Source organism: Equus quagga, chromosome 2 (assembly GCF_021613505.1).
Source record: "Equus quagga isolate Etosha38 chromosome 2, UCLA_HA_Equagga_1.0, whole genome shotgun sequence".
NCBI classification, from domain to species: domain Eukaryota; kingdom Metazoa; phylum Chordata; class Mammalia; order Perissodactyla; family Equidae; genus Equus; species Equus quagga.
Genome location: NC_060268.1, coordinates 149,594,528 through 149,607,385, shown reverse-complemented (window position 1 = coordinate 149,607,385; position 12,858 = coordinate 149,594,528).

Sequence of the window (12,858 nt, the reverse complement as noted above, 5' to 3'; positions counted from 1 at the left end):
CAGTAAATTAGGCAGAGAGTGAAAAGGGTGCTGTGACCCTAGACCTGGTGATCACTTCCCTGGCCAGCCACCCTCCCACCACCTACGCCCTCACCCCCTCTCCCCTTTGCCATAGTACCAGGCCCCTCCCAGTGGCCCCTTCTGTCTTGTAATCATCTCTGTGTATTTATTAAGGATTTGGTGCACCAGCCCGGGGCGCTGTCTGGGGAGGCGGTGCATTTCTGTGTCTTCTTATCACTGGATCATGTGCAGCTGAGTTGCCAATGTGATCTCTGCCTGAGGGACAGATGGCAGAGATGTCAATGGGAGATGTCCAGCTTGAATCTTGACTCCATTCAAGTTGTAGAACGGAACCAGTTTGCTTCCTGACGCAGTTGAAAAAGGGCAAGAGATTGAAATAAAAGGAACTCAGATGGGGTTTGGCAACTGTCTGATTGGGGTCAGGGCATATTCGTTTCTGTGTGAGGGAAAGGAGAGCTGCGCATATGTGAGAGAGAGAGAGAGAGGCAGAGAGAAGGGGAGGGAGAGAGGATTCCATGTGCCATGGGGACGGGAGAGCTTTCCCCAGAGCGGACGACCAGGGTGCGGTCTGTGGGCTGGAAGGTCCTCTTCGTCATTGCCCTCCAGAGTTCTCCCAATGGCAAAATGGTGAGTACAGAAGCTCCTCAACCTTCTCCTTTCACATCACCTTCGTGGCACTCCTAGGCCAAGAACAATATCTAACCGTTCGATTTATTAAGCAGCTGGGTCCAAATCACTTAATAAGACTTTATCTTCTAACAACTTAGTAGCCATCTGGGAGAACAATAGACATGAATTGAAAAATAAAATTTTTGTCTCCTTCTCAAATAACCGTAATGACTTCATAACGGGGTGGGTGCACCTTCTGAGCCCTGCAAAACTGGGAATCAGGCTGGACCTGCCACTCTCATTTCCTGCTCCACGTGGATTTTCATGTGTCTGCTTCTTACCACAGCAACCCCTGAAAACTCAGCTTTGTCAATGGGTTGAATGTTGAGACTGTGAAGGACCTAGAGCTACCGGTTCGTGTGGAGTCCGATGGCTGTCCAGTAGCGCTGCATTCCCCTGGGCACCCAAGCACCCGCGGGCACAGTGGTCAAGCAGACGGGCTTGGAAACTCGCCTACCAGGCCAGAATCCTGACTGTACAACTCACAGTGTAACCCGGGACAAGTTACTTTAGCGTCTATTGTTTCCCATATATAAAAAGGGCACACTGATAGTACCTATCTCGTACGGTTTGGGGGGGATTCGATGAAGCTCCTCCACGGAAAGCACTTATCACGAGAGTCATCCCGTGGCCACTGGGTCGGGCCCTGTGCTCAGCACTGTCTGACCTGGAAGACTGACCACACATCCCTGTTTGCGGAGACAGTCTCAGGTGGTGAACTTATTATTAGAACCCTCTTTCACTCAGAAATTGCCCTGGTTTGTGGTCAGCCTATGTCTATGTTGATTAACTCATTCAGTCTCCAACAAGTCAAGTCGCAGGCACTGGGTAGGGGAGAGGGCAGGGAGATTAGGCTGCTGCTGAGCATCCTACAATGCACCGGACCGCCCCACAGCAAAGAATTGTCCAGCCCAAAACGCCGATAGAGCTGAGGTTGAGGAACTCTGTACCGGAGGCTGTGCCCTCTTGGGGCCTCACCAGACTTTACCTCTGACTGTTGATTTCTGTGGTGAAGTCTCATTCAGCGGCGAAAGCCAGAAATGTTATTCTTTTCCTGGTAGGGTTTTCACCACAGACTCCGCAACCCCTTTAACCAACCCCTTTAACCAACCCCCGGCGAGGCTCAGCTTCGTTCCACGGCTGCGGAATCCCCTTGGTCCACGGGGCCGGGTGTGGAGTCGTCAGGGTGGACAGACCTCACATGTTCCTTGGAGACAAGATGGCAGGAAACCACCGGCTGAGCCCTTGTTGTGAGAGTTGTATTTATTGCTCATGGTCATTAATTACTATTATTATCATGTTCCTTGGCCTCTTAGATAAAATGGTAGAAATGGAGACACGGATCCACCAAATATAAATAGGGACAGTCCAGTTTCCGAGCTAAAGGGAAGGCCACCTTGAGGGACGACTTCTGTGCCTGTTTATTTTACATTTTTAACCAAACAGGAGGAGGGAACTTTTTCTGTGTGTGGTTTTCTGAATTTTCCTCTGGAAAAGTTTTATAAAGTTCACGTGAAAATGCTTACTGGCCCATTGCTTCCTCTCCAAACCTCTCCGTGAGCAGCTATTGATCATCTATCTATTTACCTATCTATCTATGTCTACTGGGTTTGAGACATAAGTCCTTACGGAGATCAGAGTATCTCCTTGCAAAATTCAGATCTCCTCTAGAGCAGAATGCAAAGGGTGCTTGTCCCTGTGGAATGATTTTGGGTCTCCCTCCTGCCTCTGTACCTCCATCCCTCCCATCTTGTCAAGGCGGGTCCCACCAGATCTCAGGCCCAATTGCCCAGAGCGTTCACAGCTGAGGAACCGCCTCAGCCAGGCCCCTGGGGTGAAGGAAGGGCCACTTCGCGCTCTGAGAAAGGCTCCTCATGCTCCCTTTTCAAGGAGACCCAAGAGTTCCCAAGTAGACAAGGATTGAGTGGTGTTCCAGCACATACAAAGTGGGAAGGCGTGAGAGAACGTGCCGTTCCTGGGAAAGGGGAAGGGCTCTGTGTGCTCGGGCCTGTAATCATCCTACTGTCCATATCAAGCCATCAGCCAAAAGAAAAGAATCCAAGTAGAAACTGGAAAATGAAAAAGCTAAACTCAAGGGGAACGAGCGATCACTTGCCACCCGGTTGTAAAGTACTTGCATACTAGTGGCCCCGGGCAGGTATCTTACAATGAGATCTGGTGGCCTGGCCACAGCTAGCACCTGCAATGCTTTGTGTAAATTAGAAAAAAGTGCCCCACTCTGAGCAGACAGTTGGGAAAAGGCAGCCCTTCCTCAGTATGGATGCGGCCAAGGTCCGAGTTTGGCAGGCAGGGCCTGGCTGGACTTCAGCCCCCGTGTGCACCCCTTGGGTGGGTGTCTTTTGCAAGGAGCGCCCTCATGCTGATTTGCTGTGGCTCTGCCTTGTGGTTTGTGGGCTTGTGGCAGCAAGGGCCTTTCTCACCCGCTCTCCCTGCCCACTTGGTGGTGGTTTCCGCTCAAGCCCTCAAAGCCCACCCCCAGACCCAGTCCAATAGGGGCGCCAGCTGGGCAGAAGCATGTCCCACCAAGCCGATCATTTGCCTGGGAGATTTCCTCAAGCTCACTGTTGCGAGTGTGTCACCTGAGGAGATGAAGAGAGGAGAGCAAGGGTCAGCCTCGTAGCACCTGCAAGGACTGAGACATAGAAAAAGGGGCTGGTGCCTCGTGCTGGAGTCCCAGTGTGACTAAACTTTGTTTCCTGAGGCAGATAAAGAGGGTGGGACCTAGTCCTAAAGAGCCTCTGCTTCCCTGAGGGGCTGTTAGGAGCCAACAAGTCAAGAAGGGGTCAGCCCTCGCCTCGGAGGTAACTGGGATGGAAGAGTGAGGAGCAGGTGGACTCGCAGTGTGGGTAGGGGAGAATAACAGCAATAATAGTAGTAATAATAATATTGCAATCAAACACTTATGTGGTAATTACCATATTCCAGGCACTGTTTTATGCCCTTACTTGTATTAACTCATTTAATCTTCATGACAATCATAAGGTAACTTGGTGATTGTAAAATACGGCTGCAAATTTTTTGACACCCCTCCCTTCAAAAGGTGGAGCCTAATTCTCCTCCCCTTGCATGTGGGCTGGACTTATTTTCGTCTAATGAATGGATGGAGCAGAAGTGATGTTATGTAACTTCACCAGCTAGGTCACAGAAAGCATATAACCCGTGCCTGGCTCGCTCTCTCTGGTATCACTTGCTGTTGGTGGGGAGGCAACCACCACGTTGTGAGGACACCGAAGCGGCCCACTTAGGGAGAAACTGAGGCCTCCTGTCAACAGCTAGAGCCAGCTTGCCAGCCATGTGAGTAAGCCACCTTGGAAACAAATCTTCCAGCCCCAGCTGAGCCTTCAGATGACTGCAGCCCTAGCCCACATCAGACTGAACCTCATGGGAACCTCATGACAGTATTGCCCAGCTCAGCCACTCCCCAATACCTGCCCCACAGAAACTGAGAGAGAAGAAATGTTTACTGTTGTCTTAAGCCACTAAGTTTTGCGGTAATTTGTTTCACAGCAAAAGGTAATGGATGCAAGTTGATACTTTCATTATCCCCATTTTACAGATGTGGAAACAGAAGACAGAAGTCATGGAATTTGCCTACGGTCCTAGTAAGTGTGATCTGAAATCAGGCCATCTGGCTCCAGGGTCCATGCTCTTAACCCCCACACTGAACCTGTCAAGACTCAGAATCATGAGAAAACAGAGGCCTGTACAGGAGGCAGGACTCAGGAACCTCAGCAGTGGGCCCCACAGCTCGACTGATCTTGGCTCCAGCCCATTTTACAGTCTTCCTGTCTAAACTGGGAGTTACCAGGGGCCTTTCCAATGCATTCTTTCCTGCTTAAATTGGCCAGAATTAACTCCTGCTGCTTGTCACCAAGAAGCCTAATCAATGGAGGACCTGACACCCACCCTCCGCAAGCCCTGTTGTCTTAAAGACGGTCTTCATTTAATAGCAGCCAGATGGCCTCTAAGACAGGAGCTTAAACTCATACAAGGAACCTTGGGAATCACTTTGTTCCATTCTTCTGAGGAGAGACGCAATCAAAGTCTTCAGATACAAATTTTTGGACTCAGAAAGGAAAGCGGTTTAGGGATGGTCCCCTTCTACTTAAGTGGCAGCTTTTCTCTGTGACCCCCTCTTGGCCAGTGTGACTGGCCTTGTAAGGACAGCAGTCCTCTCAATACACACCGATGGAACATATACCACGGGCCAGGTACCAGGACCAGCCCTAGATGTGTGAAGACAGGAGGTGAGTGACACCAGCACAAGGCCAAAGGAGTCTTCTGCAGTCCAAGATGGAGCTTCGCGGAAATTCCGCATGTCCCAAGGAGACCACTTGCCAAGGTCTCATACAGTGTGTTGCATGATTCCTCTTGCATCACTTTTTTTTTTTTGGCTCCTTTATTTGTTCTGTTTCTGATTACAAAACAGGAAGATGTGGAAAATGCAAGAAATAACTCAGAGAAAATAAACGTAGCCCTCATTCTTCCATGCAGAGATAACCCTGTGGGATTTTGCTGTATAGCCTTCTGGGGTATTTCTGAGCATCTGGGGCTGTCTGTAAGCATACGGGTATTTTACAAACTGGGAGTCATGGTGTGCAAGCTATTTTGTAATATGCATTAAGAAAATTTCCTGGAAGATTATTTTTCTATTCTGTCCTTTAGCTCCTGCAGTGCACATGACTGCCCCATGACCGGGTAGGCGCATCTCTCACAGCCCAGGGCTTGGCTGCAAGGTGGAAGGACACACCTATAAATCACACAGACTCTCCAGCAAGGGCCCCCTGAGGCCATCCTTGCTTCAGTTTCCACTGTTCTAAAGTGAAATGAGAAACACACAGATCGTGTAATATTCCACGAGGCTGAACACAGCCACTTCTAATTGCAAGATTACGTCCTGCCTGCTTTTTTGTTAAACTTCTTTTTCTTTTAGGACAGAGGGTTTGTGGCAGTCATTTAAAAAAAGAAATAACTCTACATAAAAAAGTTGACAACTCTATGTGACTTACTGAGATTTATAACAGAAAAATTATCCTGACCTGTGCGGCTGTGCGGTCCCAAAGGCCAGGAGCTTCTGTGCTGGACCCCCAGGAGAACCCAGTCAAGGCACACCAGCTCGGCTTGTGGTGATAATACAACCCTCTTGCGTTCATGCTCTTGCCTCACCTGGGGGAAAGCTCTCCAGGGCAGGTAACATAGTCCCCCATTTTACAGATGAAGCAGCAGAAGGGCTCAGCATGCAAGGGAGAGGGTCTACCTCACGCGGCTTGTTAGGGTCCAGTTGAGCAGACCCTTGTTCCTGACTCCCATCCCGGTGACCTTGGAAGGGGTCGTCTCTGAGCCACAGCTTTGAGGTGATGCTGGGCCCCAAAACAAAGTATAGATGTGCAGTTGCAGAATCAAACTTGATGGAACATTCTGGAATTCTGCTCTAGGAGCTACAAAGTTACAATACACTTAAGGCTTACCAGGCCTGGGGGTTTCTGCTGCTCCTGCTCATCCCTTCACCCGAGGGGCTGTGTGCTTAACCACTGCGGCTGCCTGCGGAGGTGCAGACTCAGGGGAGAGCCCGGGGCACGAGCAGACATAGCCCAACAACGAACATTCGAAGGAAATCCCTGATCATTGGGGTGGCAGCCTTGAAGGTGTGACTTCTGGTTCTGTAGCTCACCAGCTTGTGCTCCCTTGGGCGAGTGACGTTGTTTCTATGGACCTCTGTTTCCTCATCTGCAAGATGGGACTAATAACACCTCCCTCACAGGTGTGTGTAAAGATAATGAATGTCAGGCCCTTAGCATGGTTCCTAGTGCATAGCAAGGGCTTAATAAATGTAAGATTGTGTTATTTTTTTCGGTACCTGACACATATTGAATGCTTAAAAATATTTTTAATAATTGAGTAAATAAATAAATGAGTGAATGCATGAATGAAAAGGAAATTTTGAGGTTTCATGTGCCCTCCAGATAGCTCCCTCTGCTATCTAAGGCATGGTGCTCTGGAGCCTCCTGTGAAAATGTGTGCAGCCACGGGGGAGGGAGAGAGCCGTCACCATCCTAGCATTCTCCCCAGTACCCCTCCCACCCACCAAAAAAGAGATGGAGGAAATTAAAAAGCAAGGCTAGAGGAAATGGCAGAGAGAAGTAGGATTTAAGGAGAAAAGGATAATTTGGTGTAGGATATGTGCTGAGAATGGGTCCTTCCTTTCCAGGGAAATAGGAGTTCAGGTGACTTGGGTCCCAAAAGGAAAGAAGAGGCCTGTCTGTTAGGAAAAGAGAGAGTCCAGTGAGAGCCCGAGTCACCAAAGCAGGGACCCCGCTGAGGGGTTGGGGAGACCAGCAGGCCCTGGTGCACTCAGAGGTGCGTTTCCTCCGTGCTGCACGTGTTCACCAGCCAGCGGCCGCTGGCAGCTCCAGGGAGGACTCCAGGGGTAACGACAGCTGCCAGGGGCTGGGCGGCATCAGGGCCAGAGGCTCCTAGGGAGCTGGGTTTCTGGGCGTGCTGTAATGGAGAGTGCCGGGCCCACTCAAGAGCCCAGCTCGGGAGCGATGGGCCCCTGGGCACAGCCATTGCCCTCTCAAGCTTCGACTCCTCCTGTCACAGATGAAAATAAATGTTCACCAAAACAACCTGTAGCAAGCTTGCCGGACCCGGTCTGGAGGAAGAGTCTGGGGAGACCTTGCAGAGCTGCTCCACACCGCCCCCTCGTGGTGTCTGGCTGCAGTGACCACTGTTCCTTACAGCTCCGGAGTCCGCTCATCCATCCGTGCATCCATCCTCCTCTCCATTCAAAAACACTGGTAGGCAGTCTGTCAGTTGTTGAGGACCTCAGAGCAAATGATATGTTCTCCCTGTCTTAAAGGTAAATTCACAAAACATAGATAAATATGGAACAACCGACTAAATATTCCAAAGGGGCCTTGGACAGAATGTTGTTGGGGACAGGTGCGGATAGTAGCTGGCTCTCCTGGGGGACTCAAGCAGAATGCATAGAGGAGCTGGTGGGTCATTCAACAGACAAGCACTGAGTGACATACAGAGTGAGTTGGGGTGGGGGTGGGGCACGAGCAAACACAGGCAGTGCATGAACGTCACTCGAAGGGGAAGGGTAGACCCGGGAAAGCAGAGGAAGGAGAATCATTCTCCACCCATAGTTTCTCCTCCCCTTGTCCAGGCCTGTGGGGCTCCTGACAGGCACAGTCACCCTGGTGTGTGGGACAGGGACTGCTCTGGGGCATTGCCCTTAATCTTCTTTCTGGGCTTTTCTAAAGGAGAAACCCATTAGAGAGGTATCTCAACTCTCTCTCCTAAAATGGAGTTTCACCTGGGACAAGACCAAAACCAAGAGCTTAAAAAACATTCCTTCTGTCCTTGCATCCTAGGTTTGGTGGCTGAACTCATCTTTAAGGCCACTTTAATAGGTCTTTGCTTCTGCAGAGGGAAAACCAGAACTGAGTGCTAAGGGGAGAGGATGTGACAAATCAGAGCCCACTGCTCTGCTGCATTGGAGGCAAGTGTCTTCCCCATTGGCGGGATATGTCTCTGAGGACTGTGTCAGCTCTTCATGTCAGAGGGAGGCGGAGAAGGAGACCTGGGTCCATGTCAGGGGGGCGATAACGACTGGAAGGAGCAGAGCTGCAAGGAGCAGGGGTCACCAGACGGAACTTGGAGCTGCGGTCTGAACTCGGAGGTGCTGACACCCAAATGAGGAGACTGGGCTCCTGCTGCTGGTGGGGGCTTGAGTGATGGTTCTTTGGATTTTTAAGGATGATAGCAGCCTGGAAAGGGTAACTTGAGACATGGATCATATGCCTATTTCATATGTGTACACACACTCTGTAGAAATTCTGCTGAGGATGTACGCATACTTGACTGCCCTTTTGAACCCTATCCTGTGACTGGGAAATTTCCCACATTATAAGTCCTGCCTCCCCAAGGTCAAAGGCTGACACTACATCAAGGCATGTACGCTAGGCTTAGCCAATCAGATGTCCATGACAGACTTAGCCTCCAGGAGAGGACGTGAGGGAGCTGGGGCTGCACAGAATCCATCTTGGTGTAAGGGTTTAGGGCACAGTTGTGGGGTTTCTGGCACCCAGTGGCCAGCACCAGTGGTGTGAACCATGCGAGGGGTCTAGGCCCTGGGGTAGTGACAGTGGGCACCCCACCGGAGCAGCCCCCACTGTGAGGACACTGTTCTAGACCGAGGAGTCTCCAAGAGCAGTTCCCTGGCTCTCCCCTCTGAGATCCTGTGAGCTCCATAATACCCTTTTCTGTTTAGTCCTGCAGAGTGGGTTTGGGGGTGAATGCTGCTCCTCCTGTGCTGATGTCTTGCTCAGCCTCAGAGCCCTCTGGCCCAGCTTCATCAGAGTCCCAGCTACCTGAAAAGACAAGTGGCCTTAACTGAGCATTTGCAGAGTGTGGGCACCATGCCCTTTCTTTCTGTAACCAATGCAGGAACAAGGCTATAAGGCCTGGCTAACTTTCTCCTAGTTTACTTTCTCTCTCTCCAAACTGCATTGCAAAATCAGCCATTCCTGTCTTGCCAACCACTTCACCTCCCTCTTCTCCTCCTCTCTTGCAATTCCTGCTGCTTGGACAATTGCCAACACAACATTTTTCCCAGGCCCAGCATCACCTGGCATTGAAAAGGGGCCCTGAGCCAGTGAGTGAGTGTGTAGGAGTGTGTGAGAAGGTGGGGTCGGTGGCTCCCACGCAGGAGAGATGGGAGGGCGGGGCCTGATGCTAGCTGAGCCTCTACCTGACTATAAATTAAGAAATAGCAACTCCTGGGGCTGGCCCCATGGCCGAGTGGTTAAGTTCGCGCGCTCCGCTGCAGGCGGCCCAGTGTTTCGTCAGTTCGAATCCTGGGCGCAGACATGGCACTGCTCATCAAACCACGTTGAGGCAGCGTCCCACATGCCACAACTAGAAGGACCCACAACTAAGAATATACAACTATGTACCAGGGGGCTTTGGGGAGAAAACGGAAAAAAATAAAATCTTCAATAACTTTAAAAAAATAAAAAAAGAAATAAAAGAAATAGCAACTCCCTTGGGGCCAGCTGGTGTGGTAGTGGTTAAGTTCACTCACTCTGCTTTGGCGGCATGGGGCTCATGGTTCAGATTCTGGGCTCAGACCTACACACCACTCATCAAGCCATGCTGTGGCAGCATCCCACATACAAAACAGAGGAAGACTGGCACAGATGACAATATTCAGTGACAATATTAGCTCAGTGACAATATTCCTCAAGCAAAAAGAGGAAGATTGGCAACAGATGTTACCTCAGAGCCAATCTTCTTCACCAAAAAAAAAAGATGACTCCCAGTGGAAGTTGGTGACACAGCTCTTTCTCTTTTCTCACAACTTGCATTATATTCTCTATATTTTTCTGCATGAAGCAGTCTTTTTCTTTTTGGGGTGATAATGAGATTTTCTGAATTCGATTTTTCCTAACTCCTTAAAAATAATAGGTAGCATCTACTGACCCTTACTATGTGACAAACGCTTTATGTGCATTGACTCATGTAAATCTCCCAGCACTCCTACATCGGAGGTGAACAGTATCCCCATTTTACACATAAGAAAACTGAGACGGAAGAGTATCATTGTCAGGAGTCTTTCAATTACAACTAACAGGAATTCAACTCAAACTTGAATGAAAAAAGAGGAAGAAGAAGGAAGAAAAAAAGAAATGTACTGGCTCAGGTGAGCAAAAAGTCCAGTAGGTGGATTTATCTTTGGGTACCCCAGGATTCCAGGTACCCAAACAATGCGTCCGGGCATGTGTCTTTGCCTCCTGACTCTTTTTTCTGATTGGTTTGTTTCAGGCAGCCCATCAATCCCCTAGTGGGAGCAAAGAGGCCATAGCAGTTCTTGCTTACTTCCTACCAACTCAGCAAACTCTTTTCTGACACTTTGGCAGTTTCCAAGGATGGCTCTCATGGGCGGGATTGAGTTACATGCCCGTTGCTGGAATCTACACTGAGACAGAGGGAGTGCAGCTTCCACAGAAAAAAGTGGGACCACTGAGACCAAAGACAGGGAAGGGATTCTGGGTAGGCTAAAGCAGGGGAGCAGGTAACACAGAAAGTGGACGTGCCAGTTCAAAGCCAGGTGTGACTCTGGCGTCGGCTACGACTTCCCGTGAAGTCCATGAACAGCGCACGAGATCTGGGCTCTCGTTCTGGTTTTGACACTAACTAGCCAGGTTGACCTTGCAGATTTAACCACCACGAGCCTCACTTTTCCCATTTGCAAAACAGAAATAACAACACCTGTGCAATATCCCTCATTGAGTAGTTGTAGACACCAAATTAGACCTTGAATTAAAAAGCACTTTGAAGGGTTAAATATAAGGTATTAGATTATTCCCGTGCACACCTTCCATTTGGTTAGTTGGAATTAGCTTAGAACCCTCTGTATTTTCCTAATTCCCTTTCTTATTTTCCATTTTAAAAACTCATTATAGAAGTAACACATGCTATAAGCAATTTTAAAACATAGAGAAGAAAAAATTAAATTAAATTAAAAAATGACATAATCCTACCATCCTTGAATAACTACTATTAACATTTTGGTATCATTTCTTCCTCGTGTCTTTTTCTGTGAGCATGGACATACTTACGGTTTTTAAAATAAAAATGGGATACGACAATACTCTTTAAAGCCTGCTTTTCCCCCATAAGTGACGTTGCAAACCGTTTATGTGGTATTAAGTATTTTTCTACAATATCAGTGTAAAGGCAAAATGGTCTTCCACTGTTTAACAAAACCTCTCGTTACACATTTGCATTGTTTCCAATTTTTCCCTGTTAGCAAAAATACTCCAGAACACACCCTAATAACTAAATATTTGTTCATATTCCTGGCTATTTCTTCAGAAAATCTTCTAGATATGGAATTTCTGGGTCAAAGATTTTACAAAACTCTAAGGCTGTGTCTATTTTACATCCAAAAGTTGCACCAAATTATACTCCCATGAGCAGTAGATACGCGTCCATTCCTGCATCAGCTATTATAGTAGGGGTTCTCATATTTTAATACTCTTGCAACTCCGATATCCTTTTTCTTTTTAAATTTAGATCCATGATTGCTTCCCTTTGATTAATTTGTGCTGGTGGAGACTCTGTCTCCTCTTCCTGCTTCGAAGTGCCAAAGAGCTCTGCGCCTTGGCAGCTTAAGAAAACCCATAAAGTGTGCAGGGCTAGGAGTCAGAAGACCAAAGTTCACACCCCACACCCACATTTAGGAGCGCTGTGACTTTAGGTTAGTCACTTCGTTCACTGAGCAACAGTGTCCATTTCTGTGAAATAGAGCTCTAGGCCTGCCCCTGGCCTGCCTGCTACAAAGGATGGCATGGGAAGTGGATGTGAAAGTCTTTTCTAAGAGGTACGCCCTTGCACACACCCCGGGGTGCTTCCCATTTGCTCATTCAGCTCTGTCTACTGTGGTAACCAGTCCCCCGGATGGCCCCAAAGCAGGATGCTTCCTGGTACTCGTTCCCTTGTGTGTGGTCCTCTCCCCTTGGATCTAGGCTGGTCCTGTGTCCCATTTTTAAGTAGTGGAATGCAGTAGAAGTGACACTGTGTGGCTTCTGAAGTGAGGCCACAAGACTCTCTGACTAAGACAGTATGGGAGACTCCAAGAAAGAACCGCCCAGCTGACCCCGTCGATCCACACAACCACGAGAGGTAGTAATACATTTTTGTTTTAAGCCACTGGGTTTTGGGCTGTATAGTTACATAGTAATGGATGAGCAAAACACCTGCCAAATTTTTTTCCGGTACCCTGAATCTGGGGGCAAGTCTAAAGCTTGATAGTTAAGAGTCGTTGTCTTTGGAAGCAAACAGCCTGGTTCTCAATTTTTGCCACCATCCTCTTAGCAGCTATATGATCTTAGGTAAATTAGTAAACTCTCTGAGCCTTACTAACCCAATCAGTAAAATGAGCATGATCATGGCACCTGCCTCCTGGCACTGCTGAGAGGATCGAATTGGATATGCACATAAAGTCTTTAGCACAATATCTGGCACATAGTCCTCAATACATTTCAACTATAATGGTGGTGATAGTCCCTGCTGATAAAGTGCCTCACTTATTTGGCTCCCTTAAATTTCTTAAAGAGTATATATCCAACTACCCTA